Source organism: Zingiber officinale, chromosome 10B (assembly GCF_018446385.1).
Source record: "Zingiber officinale cultivar Zhangliang chromosome 10B, Zo_v1.1, whole genome shotgun sequence".
Lineage (NCBI taxonomy): Eukaryota > Viridiplantae > Streptophyta > Magnoliopsida > Zingiberales > Zingiberaceae > Zingiber > Zingiber officinale.
In genome coordinates, this window is record NC_056005.1 from 17,327,493 (window position 1) to 17,344,952 (window position 17,460).

The following is a 17,460-nucleotide window of genomic DNA, read 5'->3' on the forward strand; positions in this document are numbered from 1 at the left end:
TAATATAATAACAAGCACATATATTTGATATTTATTTCTTTACTTTATCAATGGGTAAGATTTAGTTCGATAAATCAATAAGCCCAATAAGTTGGGAAATGATATCACTTATAGTGTGTGTTGATTATAGAAGGAAACTGTGTCCCAGAAATCTAGGTTGATAATGTCCCCAAGATGAGCTCATAAGGATTGTCATGTTAAACCCTGCAGGTGGACTCAGTCCAACATGATAATAAGGTTGAGTGGTACTATTCTTGGATTAAGATATTAATTAAATGAGTTGTCAGTAACTCACTTAATTAGTGGACATTTGATATCTTAAACACAGGGAGACTAACACACTCATAATAAGAAGGAGCCCAAAAATATAATTTGGGATTGGTGCAGTAGTTCAACAATAGTTCTCTAGTGGAATGAATTATTATTGATAAAATTAAGTTGTGTGTTCGGGGCAAACACGGGATGCTTAATTTTATCGGGAGACCAAAACCAATTCCTCCTCTCAGTCCCTATCGTAGCCTCTTATTTATAGAGTACTATACTCACTTATACCCACCTTCATACCCATGATATAGGGGCCGGCCAAGCTAGCTTGTGGATCACGCTAGGGCCGACCAAGCCTTGGTTCATGGGTGGTCGGCCCTAGCTTGAACCCAAGCTTAAGTGGTCGGCCCCCATTAAATTAAAAAGAATTTTAATTTTAAAATTTTCTTATGTGAAAGATATAATTTATTGGAGAGATTAAAAATTAAAATATCTCTTTTAAGAGGATCTACAAAAGATTAAAGAAAGAGATTAGATCTCTTTCCTTATTTGTAGATTGGAAAGATATTTTATTTTTCTTCTTTATAAATTATTCACATGTAGAAAAATTAAAATTATAGAAATTTCTTTTTATCAACCATGAAGGGATTTTAAAGGAAAATTTTATTTTTTAAAATTTTCGAAGACAAATAAGGAACTTTAATTGTTGATTGAAATTGCCTTGTTTGCTCTTATTGAGGTGGCCGGTCATGATATAATTGATTAGGGAATTTTATTTAATTTTTCTTAATTAATTGTTGTCAAGGAAAGTTAAGGAAATTTTATTGTAATTAAATTTCCTTAGTTACCAAAACTAAGGAATATAAAAGAGGGGGTTGGGGTGCCTTCATGAGACACAACCTCTATTATTCTCTCCCTCTTTTTCCTTGGTGTTGTGGCCGACCATCCTCTCTCCCTCTCTTCCTTTTTGTGGTGGCCAAAACTCTTCCTTGCTTGGAGCTTTTGTGGTGGCCGGATACTACTTGGAGAAGAAGAAGAAGGAGAGAAAGCTTGTATCCCTTGGAGCTTAGTTGGTGGAAAAAGTTCTTCATCCTTGGATTTTGGTGCTTGGCCGAAACTTGAAGGAAGAAGAAGAAGGTGCTAGGTGGTCCTCATCTTGGAAGATCGTTGCCCACACAACGTCCGAGGTTAGAAGAGGAATACGGTAGAAGATCAAGAGGTCTTTCTAAAAGGTATAACTAGTATTTTTCCTTTCCGCATCATACTAGTTATTTTTGAAAATAATACCAAATACAAGAGGCATGCCATTCTAGTATTTCGAATTTATTTTCGATGTTGTGTTTTTTTGTTTTTCTTTTCCTTGTGACTTGATTGTTCTTTTCGGTTGACCTAAAGTTATTTAAGGAAATTAAATATTAACTTACCTTAAAAGGCTTTGTCTAGGCGGTGGTGGTTGTTCCCATATCCAAGAAGGCCATGTGCCTCGCCATGTAGTCCTGGAAGCCAATTTTGGAAACTAATATTTAATGAAATTAATAACTTAAGTGATTTGGATCAAACGTGTTAAGTTCCGCAGGAGATCCGAGTCTAAACCTAAAAGAACAAATAGATTAAACTTTGGATCAAACGTGTTAAGTTCCACAGGCGATCCAAGTTTAATTTAAAATAACACATGGTAGCTAGGAAAAGGTTCAGACCTTTGTACAAAATTTTTGTACAGTGGAACCATTAGATTTTCCGAGTAGTAACCAACAATTGGTATCAGAGCTAGGGTTTTGCCTCTGTGTATTTGGTATTAGTTTAATTATGCACATGTCATACATAATTTAGGCAGGTTAATAGTAGGATGTGCTAACTTTGTGGATGCAGGATCCAACTTTTATGGCTTTTAGTTATTTGTGTGTGATTGGACCCTTGGACATGTCAAGGGCATTTATATGTGTGTGCATGATTGTATTATAAAATACAACAGGAGCTGTATTTAGTTTTATTAGGATTTTATTTTTGATCTAGTTACATGTACATTCCTTTTATGGAATACAGGATCGATGGATGTAAATTTTTATTTTATGTTCGATCTAGTTTACATGTACAATCCTTCGAGGAATATAGGATCGAAAAATATAAAATTCTATTTGTGTCGCGGATCGAATCTTGCAAGGCGTGGAACCTTTTGAGGACCAGAGGCACAGCGGAACAAGAAGCAAGATGGATGCGACAGCAAGACCCGGTGGCGGTGGCCAAATATAGCAGCAGCTTGGGATGACAACACACGAAGGACAACCATAGATAAAAGCCATAATAGTTGAAAATTAGATTTTCTATTTATTGCTTTTATATTGTGATGTGTGTGCATGTTAGTATACATGTTTAGTAGGCTAGCATAGTTAAAATTCCTCATTTATAAATAACTAAGTGGGAGAGGGATTTTAAATAAATTCCACGGTCTCCATTACTGGTTTGTAAGTGATGCAAACAAGCTTGCGCGTTGGCTCTGAGTGCCTTCCTCCATATCGGATGAGCTTGTTTGTGGATCACTAGAACAAATTTCCATTTTGGATGACTATAGGAAGTTAATTAAGAGCGTGTGATCTTCCCCATCGGAAGGGGCACAATCTTATTAATGGACTTAGTGTCAAGTAGTGGTATACACTTAGGCACGTCTAATAGTATCCTCCCCATCGGAGTCACTGCTATTATTCGTGTGACCAAAGGATACCAACTATTAATTTTATTTGTCAAAAAGTTAGGTTGACAAGATAATAAAATTAATGGGTTAAACCCTCCTTTTACAAATGCTTAATTTGTATATGTCCACACTATCGTGGCATACAATATTCGCGGTGTTTTGAGGTGTTGGTTAATTTAAAATAGTATTGTTTGAGGAATCAATATTATTCTAAATTTAGAGTTCTGATCAAAAGTTATTTGTGATTCTTAGGATGACTTTCAACCCACTGTCCATCATACTACAACAGAATAGACTTACTGGTCCTAACTACATAGATTGGAAAAGGAACCTGGACATTGTTCTTACTGCTGAAAGCTATAAGTTTGTACTGACTGAGCCTTGCCTTGATGCACCCATTGGTGAATCTACCCAAGAGGAGATTGAATATCATAATAAATGGGTAAAGGAGGATGAGATGGCGCGGTGTTACATTTTGGCTTCAATGTCAAATGTATTACAACATCAGCATCAAGATTTACCAACAGCTTATGATATTATGAACAATCTCAAGGAACTCTTTGGTCATCAGGATCGGGCTTCTAGACAAGAAGCCATGAGAAAGATAATGACAGCCACCATGTAAGAGGGTACTCCTGTGAGGGATCATATCCTAAAGATGATGGCTTATCTGAACGAAATACAGATCCTTGGAGGAGAAATTGATGGGGAAACCCAGATCGATATGATCCTCCAAACACTACCTAGAAGTTTTGAGCAATTCCGCCTGAATTACAATATGAACAAAAGGGTATATTCATTGGCGGAACTACTGACAGAACTTCAGGCAGCAGAAGGTTTGTTTCGTCACAATTCTCATATTCACTATGCTGAAAATGATTCTACTTCTAAACTAAAAGGAAAGAAGAAGAAGAAACAAGTTGGTTCAGCAAAGAAAGTGAATAAATCTCAGAGTACAGGACCTAAAGCTGGAATGAAGAAGCCGAAGGGCAAGTGCTTCATCTGCAAGCAGTCAGGGCATTGGAAGGCAGACTGTCCTCGTAGGAATCAGAACAACAAAGGTATATCTCATGCTCTAGTTGTTGAAACATGTTTAGCGGTGTTATCTACCAGCACCTAGTGTGTAGATACGGGAGCCACTGATCATGTCTGCAATTCCTTACAGGGGTTCCAGGAAACCCTACAACTAACTGAAGGAGAGATTACCGTCTACATGGGCAATGCTACTAAGGTGGCGGCTGTTACAGTGGGAGATGTCTACTTATCTTTGAATAGGAATAGAAATTTGGTTTTAAGAAATTGTCTTTATGTACCCAGTTTTAGAAAGAATTTAATTTCAGTTTCTAAACTGTCTTTGGATGGATATTCAGTTTCCTTTAGTAACGATGTAGTTATTAAGAGAAATAAAGTGATTATCTGTTCTGGTGCATTAGTTGGCAATTTGTATACTTTAAATCCAATTTCTCCCACAAAGCAAAACATGGAAATTTATAACTCATCTTCTAACTCAAATAAGAGAAAAGAACCTTCGAAAATGAACCAAGCATATCTTTGGCATCTAAGGCTTGGTCATATTAACTTAAGTAGGATTCAGAGGCTTATAGCCGATGGACTTTTGGGTTCATTAGAGTTGGAAAATTTTCCGACTTGTGAATCTTGCTTAGAAGGTAAAATGACCAAGAGGCCTTTTAAGGCCAAGGGGTATAGAGCCAAAGAAGTGTTAGAATTAGTTCATTCTGATTTGTGTGGTCCTATGTCTGTCCAGGCAAGAGGTGGTTTTGAATATTTTGTCTCTTTTATAGATGATTATTCAAGATACGGATACATTTACCTAATGCGCCGCAAGTCCGAGTGCTTTGATAAGTTCAAAGAGTACAAGGTTGATGTGGAGAAACGACTAGGTAAAAGTATCAAGACACTACGGTCTGATCGTGGTGGCGAATACCTCTTAGGAGAGTTTAGGAATTACTTATCAAAGGCCGGGATTCAATCCCAACTGTCTGCACCTGGTACACCCCAACAGAATGGTGTGACAGAATGAAGGAATATGACTCTTATGGAAATGATTAAATCGATGATGAATTATTCAGAATTACCAAATTCGTTTTGGGGATACACTCTGGAAACAGCAGTGTACATTCTGAACTTAGTACCTTCTAAATCAGTTTCTTCTACTCCCATAGAATTATGGAATGGGCGAAAGCCCAGTCTAAGACATATTCGGATTTGGGGTAGTCCAGCACATGTGCTGAAACAAGATGCTGATAAGTTAGAATCTCGTACAGAAGTTCACATGTTTGTGGGGTATCCCAGAGGAACGAAAGGTGGTTTATTTTATAGTCTTAAAGACCAGAAGGTCATTGTTAGCACCAATGCCCAGTTTTTAGAAGAATACTATATAATGGATCACAAGCCCAGTAGCAAAGTTGTTCTAGAAGAAATGCGAGAGGACACGCCTACTTTAGTACGAACAGTGCAAGATGAATATCACAAGAAACTGCAACACGTATCACAAATGATACACAACAATAGATAGTGCCTCGTCGTAGTGGGAGGGTTGTAAGGCAGCCTGAAAGATTCATATTTTTGGGAGAGTCTTCGGACTTGATCCCGGGTAAACATGAACCTGATCCCCAAACATATGACGAAGCACTCCAAGATATAGATGCAGCATCTTGGCAAAAGGCAATGAATTCTGAAATAGAGTCTATGTACTCTAATAAGGTCTGGGAGCTTGTAGAACCACCTAACGGTGTAAAAGCCGTTGGAAGCAAGTGGATCTACAAAAGGAAAAGAGGGACAGATGGGAAGGTAGAAACCTTCAAAGCTAGGCTTGTTGCGAAAGGGTACACTCAGAAAGAGGGAATTAATTATGAGAAGACCTTTTCACCGGTAGCCATGCTTAAGTCTATCCGGATACTCTTATCCATTGCTGCTCATATGGATTTTGAGATTTGGCAAATGGATGTCAAGACAGCTTTCCTTAATGGAAGTCTTGAAGAGAACATTCATATGAAGCAACCAGAAGGGTTCATTGAAAAAGGCAAAGAGCATCTAGTGTGCAAGCTCAATCGGTCCATTTATGGACTGAAGCAAGCTTCAAGATCTTGGAACATTCGGTTCAATGAAGTAATCCAGTCATATGGATTTATTCAGTGTCCGGATGAGTCTTGTGTATACAAGAAGTGTAACGGAAACGTGGTGGTATTTCTTGTACTATACATAGATGATATTTTGTTAATTGGAAACAATGTCAAGGTATTATCGGATGTAAGGGTATGGTTGTCCAAACAATTTGATATGAAGGACTTAGGAGATTATGCACACATTCTTGGGATCAAAGTTATAAGGGATCGCAAGAAAAGAATGTTGTGTCTGTCCCAAGCTTCATATATAGATACAATCCTTGCTCGTTTTAGCATGCAATATTCCAAGAAAGGTTTCTTACCTTTTAGGCATGGAGTAGCTCTATCTAAAGAGATGTCTCCGAAGACATCAAAGGAGATAAAGGACGTGAAAGCAGTTCCTTATGCTTCGGCTGTAGGAAGCCTAATGTATGCAATGCTATGTACGAGACTTGATATCTGTTTTGCCGTGGGCATGGTTAGCAGATATCACAGTAACCCTGGACAAGGACATTGGACTACGGTAAAGGATATATTAAAGTACCTGAGAAGGACCAGAGATTATATGCTAGTTTACCAAGCAGACGATTTGCTCCCTATGGGTTACACGGATTCAGATTTTCAATCAGATAGGGACAACAGTAAGTCTACATCAGGCTATGTGTTTACTTTGGGAGGTGGAGCCATTGCATGGAGGAGTGTTAAGCAGAAATGTGTTTCGGACTCAACCATGGAAGCTGAGTATATAACAGCCTCTAAGGCGGCTAAAAAAGCAGTATGGCTCAGGAACTTTCCAATGGACTTAGATGTGATTCCTAGTTTGCCCAAAATCATCACAATTTATTGTGATAATAGCGGTGTAGTTGCAAACTCGAAGGAACCACAAGCTCATAAGGCAAGTAAACATATAGAGCGCAAGTACCACCTGATACGAGATATCGTGAAGCGAGGAGAAGTTGTCATCACCAAGATTGCATCAGCAAATAACCTTGCAGATCCTTTCACGAAGGCCCTTCCAGCAAAAGCTTTCGATCGGCATGTGGAGGGAATGGGAATCAGATGTATGGCAGAAGATATGACAGCTTAGTCATTAGTATAAGTGGGAGATTATTAGAGTGTATACTGAAAGCCTAAGCTTTTGTAAACATTTATTTTGAATAAAGAATCACATTTGGTCAAATTATCTACATTTAGTTGTAGTTGTTCAATTAATTTATATTGTAGATAACATAGTATGTGGTGTCACATACAGAAGATGATGTTATCAGTACCTTATAAATTATAAACAGTAGCTCACGACCAAAATGGAAAGGAACAAACCATTGAAAGGTCGTAGTGTAATTAGGAATTAGTTTATCTTAACTATATAATTACACTAGTACACTTAGAGTGTATTGAGTAGGACCATTAGAGGTTGTTTCTTTTATACTGACTTTATAAAGGAACAAAGACCTCAGTTATTATGGAAGTGTGTGCTCTTAATCCTAATATAATAACAAGCACATATATTTGATATTTATTTCTTTAATTTATCAATGGGTGAGATTTAGTTCGATAAATCAATAAGTCCGATAAGTTGGGAAATGATATCACTTATAGTGTGTGTTGTTGATTATAGAAGGAAACTGTGTCCTAGAAATCTAGGTTGATAATGTCCCCAAGATGAGCTCATAAGGATTGTCATGTTAAACCCTGCAGGTGGACTCAGTTCGACATGATAATAAGGTTTAGTGGTACTATTCTTGGATTAAGATATTAATTAAATGAGTTGTCAGTAACTCACTTAATTAGTGGACATTCGACATCTTAAACACAGGGAGACTAACACACTTATAATAAGAAGGAGCCCAAAAATGTAATTTGGGATTGGTGCGGTAGTTCAATAATAGTTCTCTAGTGGAATGAATTATTATTGATAAAATTAAGTTGTGTGTTCGGGGCGAACACAGGATGCTTAATTTTATCGGGAGACCAAAACCAATTCCTCCTCTCGGTCCCTATCGTAGCCTCTTATTTATAGAGTATTATACTCACCTATACTCACCTTCATACCCATGATATAGGGGCCGGCCAAGCTAGCTTGTGGATCAAGCTAGGGCCGGCCAAGCCTTGGTTCATGGGTGGCCGGCCCTAGCTTGAACCCAAGCTTAGGTGGTCGGCCCCCATTAAATTAAAAAGAATTTTAATTTTAAAATTTTCTTATGTGAAAGATATAATTTATTGGAGAGATTAAAAATTAAAATATCTCTTTTAAGAGGATCTACAAAAGATTAAAAAAAGAGATTAGATCTCTTTCCTTATTTGTAGATTGGAAAGATATTTTATTTTTCTTCTTTATAAATTATTCACATGTAGAAAAATTAAAATTATGGAAATTTCTTTTTATCAACCATGAAGGGATTTTAAAGGGAAATTTTATTTTTTAAAATTTCCGAAGACAAATAAGGAATTTTAATTGTTGATTGAAATTGCCTTGTTTGCTCTTATTGAGGTGGTTGGCCATGATATAATTGATATGAAAATTTTATTTAATTTTTCTTAATTAATTGTTGTCAAGGAAAGTTAAGAAAATTTTATTGTAATTAAATTTCCTTATTTACCAAAGCTAAGGAATATAAAAGAGGGGGTTGGGGTGCCTTCATGAGACACAACCTCTATTATTCTCTCCCTCTTTTTCCTTGGTGTTGTGGCCGGCCATCCTCTCTCCCTCTCTTCCTCTTTGTGGTGGTCGAAACTCTTCCTTGATTGGAGCTTTTGTGGTGGCCAGATACTACTTGGAGAAGAAGAAGAAGAATGAAAGAAAGCTTGTATCCCTTGGAGCTTAGTTGGTGGAAAAAGTTCTTCATCCTTGGATTTTGGTGCTTGGCCGAAACTTGAAGGAAGAAGAAGAAGGTGCTAGGTGGTTCTCATCTTGGAAGATCGTTGCCCACACAACGTCCGAGGTTAGAAGAGGAATACGGTAGAAGATCAAGAGGTCTTTCTAAAAGGTATAACTAGTATTTTCCTTTCCGCATCATACTAGTTATTTTTGGAAATAATACCAAATACAAGAGGCATGCGATTCTAGTATTTCGAATTTGTTTTCGATGTTGTGTTTTTTTGTTTTTCTTTTCCTTGTGATTTGATTGTTCTTTTTGGTTGACCTAAAGTTATTTAAGGAAATTAAATATTAACTTTCCTTAAAAGGCTTTGTCTAGGCGGTGGTGGTTGTTCCCATATCCAAGAAGGCCATGTGCCTCGCCATGTAGTCTTGGAAGTCAATTTTGGAAACTAATATTTAATGAAATTAATAACTTAGGTGATTTGGATCAAACGTGTTAAGTTCCGTAGGAGATCCGAGTCTAAACCTAAAAGAACAAATAGATTAAACTTTGGATCAAACGTGTTAAGTTCCGCAGGCGATCCAAGTTTAATTTAAAAGAACACATGGTAGCTAGGAAAAGGTTCAGACCTTTGTACAAAATTTTTGTACAGTGGAACCATTAGGTTTTTCGAGTAGCAACCAACAATGTGAATCAAAATCAGGTGTCCTCCTGAAAGAATCCTGTGTTTCCATCTTATTGGAGATTGATGATATTGCACAAGGGAGACCAAGTTCGTAAATGTCGGATAAAGTGGTTCTAGAATCAACCTTAATAACATCATTAATATGACTTTTAGAATCATTTTGATCTTCCAAAACTGAGTACTGAGGATCAAAGTAAGGTGATTCTAATATAATATCAGCTTGTTGACTAAGTAGCTTCAAATGAGGATCACAGTCGATAAATTTCTCAAAATTCTTACTCAACAAGGTCTGGGGACATTGAAATAGATGCCTCCTGCAGCATCCATTTGGTAAAGTTACAATATAGACATAATCGAACAGGTAAAATTTTGATTTATCTATCTTTCAAACAATTTGAAATAGGCAACAAACATATATATCTTCAGGCAAAATTTGTTATATCGCATCAAGCTTAGTTTAAATAGGTTTAATCAAATAATAATCTGATATTTGAAGCACAGACTGAAAGAGTCAAAGAAGGCAACATGCAGTCAAGTTACTACAAAGGACATGCTTTACTTTGTCGATGATCATATAAAACTTAATATTAAAAATATTCATAAAAAAGGTATAGTTTAACTAAGTTAATCAAATTTAAACAATTGACAAGAAGGAAGCAACCACAATATTCAAAAGGCAAACACTTACACTAGACTCCAAAAAATATATACTGAAGATAAAATCTGATTATTTTTTACTGAATTACCAATAACAAGAACCATAGATTAAATAATAATATCACTCCCAAAGCTTAGATTTTGTGCCAACTTGCAACAGAAAAGGTGAATTTCAGTAGATGAGGGAAAATATAATTTACATCTACCTATGTATGTATGCTTGGCCGTTGGTAAAATCTCGAGTTGCTTGCCACAGTGTATGCTTCCTTGGTTGAGGATTAGTCGCTCGGAAGAAAAGAGGTGGTCTTTCCAACTAATAAACAATTGCCAACATGTTACCCATAAAAAATAACCAATATATACCAACACAAATTGAGAAAAAAATAAATCCTACCACAATATCCAAAGTCCTATGGTCACCTTCAAAAAATACTGCCTTAATTGCAATAATGTCCGACCAATGAAACTCAATCTTGCTCTTCAAGCCACCTTCGAGAACATCCCATACAAGTTTACATTTGGTGAAGTAACATTTTGCCACTAAATCACCTTCATATCTAGACACACACTGTTTGCCAATAGAACATAGTGAACTTCTCCACAAACTTAACCAATCTGGTAAAGGATTACTTGACAAAAACATATGAGAATTAGAATGCACTAGATCACCCATAAAGAATTCATGAAATGAACCTTCAAGGAGAAAAGACAATGACTAGAAATAAACTATGTTCCAATGGCAAATCCCTCATTGATAATTGTAAGTAAAACTCAGCAATAAAGGCAAGTAAAATTGCTCATCATTTTTCTTTTTGGTGGACCGTATCCCAGAAAGTTACAAACACAAATAGGAGGAAAAGAATGAGCAGAAAAATTCTGCGCAAAACAGAAAGATTGAATAGATTGCAAATACAAGAATAGAATACCAGAATAATGCATAGACAAAAACTTCCACAAGAACATACAAATAATAACAAGAAGGAGAGATGTATCATTTACGTAAACCACCAAATTTTTCCTTATAAAATCCTCACCTCTCATGTCCCAATCCTCAATAATGACGCAGGACAATTCGAAGCTTTGATCTTGCTCAATGAGCTCGAAGAAGCTGAGAAGTCTAATTGTTCACCAACTTCCGAGCCCTTCGAGCTAGTGAAGCACAAAGTTTTACCTGCCTTTGCTTGAGAAATCATCATCTGTAATCCTGTCGGGAATCTGAGAAGACGGAACTGCCGGAGTGACGTGGTTGGAATGTTCACTGAATCTCCATGACCCAGATGGTGAGCTATCTTCTGTGTTGACCAAGTCATCAGAAGTCTTCTGGTCAACAGTACCTGTAGCCAGCGACCGGATTGCCTCGGTCCCTGGTACCCCGATGCTCGAGGTTGATCCCACAAACACAAAAGCAACCGAATAATAGTAGAGCAACTAAATAAATACAAGATGAGTACAGTGACATACCCTGGCCCCGAGAGGCGCCCTCGGATGGATCGGTGAGCTGGTCACGGTGTTGATCGAGTCATCGCGACCGTGCAGGGCTAATGAGTGTGTGTCAGCTGAGGAGCCGGCTCTAGGGGTGACGACAGGAAATCCGGTGCAGCATGGATCCAAAATGCGACACGTAGGCTGAAATATGACAGGGACACCTAGGCCAGGATACCACAGCGGCTCGCAGGCCGACGCACGGCATACAGGCCAGATAATACCAGTAACTCCCAATCGTAATAGCGGTACGAAGAGCAAAATACAACGGCTCGATGGCCGGAATCACATCGGCTCGCGGGCCTAACATCATCTCGACTCGGAGGCTGGAGTAGACAAACCTGAGTACTCAAACGGCGGCTGCCCGGAGGGTGACGGGGACCGCTAGAGGAGGCAATAGTAACGGTGGTGAGGGCGAGAAGAGGTGCGATCGCTGACAGAGAATGGAGCTACTCTGGCAGAGAGCCCTCGTGCCCGGGGGCGAGGGGCTACCGGCAGTGGGCATGACCAGCATCAGAGGCGACGAAGGTATCATCTGCGTGCACTTCTACTGTGGTGGCCAGGCGCGAGGAAGCCCACGCTAGAGGAGGCTTCCAATGAGAGGAGAGGCAGCGCCCCTGTTCCAGCAGCTGGCAACTGGTGAAGGAGAAAGATGTGGCGTGCATCCATCGCGGCGGCAATGGGTCTCAGCCGACGGCGGTCTGGATCGAAGAGGAGAAGGGACAGAAAAGTAGAGGCGGCCTCGCTAGCCGGTGGTGGCTGGTGCCAGGGCTACTAAGGAGGAGCGACGTCGAGGGGTGGGGTCGGTGGCGAACCAGGCGGAGGTAGCAGCTCAAACCCCCCTCCCCCCTTGTGCTTGGCGGCGACGGAAAACAAAAGCATGAAGCCCCCACCCTTGGGTGAATAGTGCCACCACTTAAAACCAAAACCCTATTGATGTCAAATGACAAAAATGCCCTTCCCTCTCATTTCATCACTATATCACAAGCCGCCCCTTCAAGTCTAATCGAAGGAGACGCAAGTCCGACTGACTAGATAGTCTATCGTAAAAGCTGAATCGCTCTCATAACAGAACCAAATCGATGAACCCCTCGTATATGCCACGCAAGCGGTCGCTATAGTAATGGTGTCGCATGACAGATGGTAGTGATGCTAAGCGAACTACGGTAAATGACACTGCGTCGATAATCGGGCAGATGCCGAGTGAGTGACCAGGCAACAGGCGAGGCGCCAAGAGGGTGACTGAAAAAGTGTTGACCGAGTAATCAGAAGAATGTCGATCTAGCGAAGAGGGACTGGGCAAGTGGGGCAGAGCGTGCGACCGCGGAGATGTGAACTGAGGGATCGGTAGAATGTCGATCGGGCCACCGAAAAATGTCAGTCGAATTGCCATAAAATGTGACCCGGCGACCAAAGTGTTGACCGAGCAATTGAGAGAATATCTGCCCGTCGATCATAAAATGCTGACCAAACCATCAAAAAAATGTCGATCGGTTCGACCGAGTAGTTCAAGCGTGTGGCCGAGCGGACGATGGGCGATACCAGTCGGACGACTACGAGAGTGTTGAACGAGCGGCCCAGAGTATGCCAACCGGGCGATCGTAAAATGCTAGCCCGACAATCAAGTAGTACTGAGTGGGATGATGCCGAGTAGGAGAGAATCGCAATAGCGAAAAGCACGACGTCGGTGTCCCGAGTGGGTGCGAGGCTCATGCGACCGAAGGGCATGGAACCTGCAGGATACCCTAGTATGACACCAGTGAAGATACTTCAGTCCTAAACCCGTGGTGATACGATGGTCTGAGATCAGTGGAGATACTCTTGTCCGAGATCATTAGAGATAGCTCAAACCCGAACGGGAGAGATGGATGCTCTGATAAGCTAGTTTATGACCGGTAGAGACTGCTCGACCCCGAACGGGGGAGATGGATGCTCTGATAAGCTGGTCTGTGATCGGTGGAGACTGCTCGACACTGAACAGGGGAGATGGATGCTCTGATAAGCTGGTCGGTGACCAGTGAAAATTGCTCGACCCCGAACGGGGGAGGTAGATGCTCTGATAAGCTGGTCCGTGACCAGTGAAAATCGCTCGACCCCGAACGGGGGAGATAAGAGAAGTCTTTGAGTTGGTCCGCGACCAGTGAAGACCGCTTGACCCCAAACGGGGGAGATAGAAGATCCGATATGCTGGTCCACGACCAATGAAGACCGGTCGACCCTGAACGGGGGAGGTAGGAGATCCGTTCAATACAAACATAGTATACTAGTGTAATTTTATAGTCAAGATAAACTAATAGCAAATTACATTACAAACATTCCAATGGTTTGTCTCAATCCATCTTGGTTGTGAGCTACTATTTATAATTTATAAGGAACTGATAACATGATCTTCTGTGTGACACCACACACCATGTTATCTACAATATAAATTAAATGGACAACTGCATTTAACTAAATGCAGACATTTGACCAATCTGATTCTTATTTCAAAATAAATATTTATACAAAAAACTAGGCTTTTATTATACATTCTAACACTTAGACCCTACAGGCACTGCATAAACCTACAAAAGTTAGAATGGGATTGATCAAATCTCTCTAGGTCATCAATGAGTTTTGATCGAAATCTATTGATAGATCTAGGATATTTGGATTTCTAAAATTTTGCTATGAGATGGGAGAGATTAGTGTGTAGAAGGTATATATGGTGTCTAATCCTGGTCCTAATACGCATAAGCAAAGTTATGGTCATTTACCAACTAGCACAGACTAGCACCACTTTGGTACTGATCTTCAGAAATCAACAATACAATGTTAGTTCTGATCAAAACTCATTGATAGACTTAGAGAGTTTTAGTTAGACTCATTCCAACTCTTTTAGATTTCTATAGTGCTCAGGAGTCCAAGGGTACCATCTGTTATCATCATAAAGGATTCTCAATATTGCTCAAAAGATTTAGAAAGTTTCAAATTCTGTGCCAATTGGCACAGACCTATAACTTCATGTAGGAGATTCAAGACTAGGATTTCTCACCATATCTACTTTCTACATACTCCATACTTCTATCTCATTATAAAATTTTAGAAATCCAAGTTGTCTAGGTCCAATAATATGTTTCGATCAAAACCTATTGTTAGACCAATAGAGCTTCAATCTGACCCATTCCAACTCCCGTGGGTTCATTAGGTGAACTTGAGTCCAAATCAACTCCCTTTTACTATTTTAAGGGGCCCTTTCAATAGTATTTAAAATGATTTGAAACTTTCAAAATACTATGGTGCTGATTTCAAAAACCAATACCACAGTGTGTGATCAGAACCAACACTGTGACATGGTCTTCAAAAACTAGCACCATAGTTTGTGCTAGTTAGCATGTGATCATAATTTCGCGTAGGCGTATTAGGACTAGGATTGAACACCATATATACTTTCTACACACTAACCTCTCTCATCTCATGGTAAAATTTTTAAAATCTAAATACCATAGATACATCAATGATTTTTGGTCAAAACTCATTGATGGACTTAGAGAGATCTAATCAGGATCATTCCAACTCATATAGATTTTTGTAGTGCTCAAGAGTCCAAATGTGCCCTTTGTTATCATCATAAGACTTTTAACATTTCTCAAAAGGTTTAGAAAGTTTCAAACTTTATGTAAATTGGCACGGGCTTATAAATTCGTGTAAGAGACTCAAGATCAATATTCCTCACCATATCTACCTTCTACACACTCTACACTTTCATCTCATTGTAAAATTTTAGAAATCCAAGTCATCTAGGTCCATTAATAGATTTCGATCAAAACCCATTGATGGAGTAAGGGAGTATCAGGCTCATTCTAACTCATGTAGGTTTCTGCAGTACCCATGAGTCCAAATGTGCCCTCCATTATCATCATAAAGGATTCCAGCATTACTCAAAAGGTTTAGAAAGTTTCATACTTTGAGCAAATTGGCACGGACCTATAACTTTGTGTAGGAGACTCAAGATCAAGATATCTCACCATATCTACCTTCTACACATTCCACACTTCCATCTCATTATAAAATTTTAGAAATTCAAGTCATCTAGGTCAATCAATGGGTATCGATCAAAATCTATTGATGGAATTAGAGAGCTCTGATCGAGCTCATTCTAACTTCGATGGATTTAATAGGTGAACATGAGTCCAAATTGTTGGTGTCTCTATGCGTGTACAGAAATATGTTTTCGAAAAACACACAGTGAAAGCATAACAATTTCCTAAAATATTACAATATGCATCACACACATCCACAAGAACATACATGTGTAGACATAATTATAGAATAAATTTTTTATTAGAAATTATACCTATCGGATGACGTTTAACAGAAACAACATCAACTAGTAACCCTCATAAGATTTGTCTCTATTCATATCCATACTGAGATACGTTTAAGATGACTTCACAAAGCCATAAGTTGCATATTCGCTTCAGTACTAGCCAAAGAAAGGAGATGATGTGATCCGAGAGAATAATACACGGCACGGTTTGGTGTCTGGTGGCAATTGAAACTTGGCAGCACCAAATGGAGGACACAGCAACCCTTTGGTGTTGTCTGATAGCTAGAGTGGCTCTCGTTCAACTGGGTGGACAAAAATGAGAAGGTGGATGGCCAAAAGGCCGACGGTAGTAGGGTGGTCAATGGCTAGTTAGCTACAACAATAGGGTGGTCGGTGGCTGGTCGGCGACGATGGCAACTAAGAGTGGCAGTACCCTTTGTTTCGGTGGCACAAGAGAGGGAGAAGAGGAGAGGAATAAAACCTAAAATTAATTTTCTTTATTTTCCTCCTTATAGAGGGGGGTTTTATACACCTTCATCAGGATTTACCCAATCCATTAGCAATAAGTTTGGTTCAAAATCAAACCAATTTGGTTTAAAACCAAATTAATTTTGATTCATTACTAAACCAAAGTGAATCCAATTCGCCTACAAGAGGTGTGACCCACGAATGCAAGAATTAGAAGATGACTGGCTGAGAATCAATATCTTTCACACAACTTGTATAGTTACGGACAAAGTTTGCAAGATGATATTGATAGTAGAAGTTGTGAAAACATTGTATCTGAAGAAGCTGCTCAAAAGCTACAATTGAAGATAAATCGTCATCCAAAACCTTACAAGTTGTCATGGCTTAGCAAAGGAAGTGAGGTAACCATGGATAGGCGTTGTTTTTTATCTTTTTCTATTAGCAGCAAGTATTACGACTAGCATGGTGTGATATTGTGTCAATAGATGAATGCTACGTACTGTTGGGATGCCCTTGGCAATATGATCGCAACGTCATCCACGATGGACATAAGAACACCTACATTCTCGGCATCAAAAGGAGGAACCTTATATTTTCTCCTCAACGAGAAGGAACCCTTTCAAATTTAGTAACCTATAACTTTACACTCACTACAACAAAAAATTACTTTCCGCAGTGCATCATCAATAATGCATGGTTAAGGCACGCCGTTGATAATGATTTTTATAGTGCACCTAATTAAGTGAACTGCAGATAATATTATATTTTTATAAATAATAATATAAAAAAATAATATATTATCAAATATATTTTTACAACATGTAATACATACTATTAAAATTAAATATTAACAACCCACTTTTTGTGTGTTATTAAAATCATGTTTTAAAATTAAACTAATAACAGTGCACTGTTAATTTTTTTTTTTTTTTTTGTCGGTACCACACCAACACCCAAAA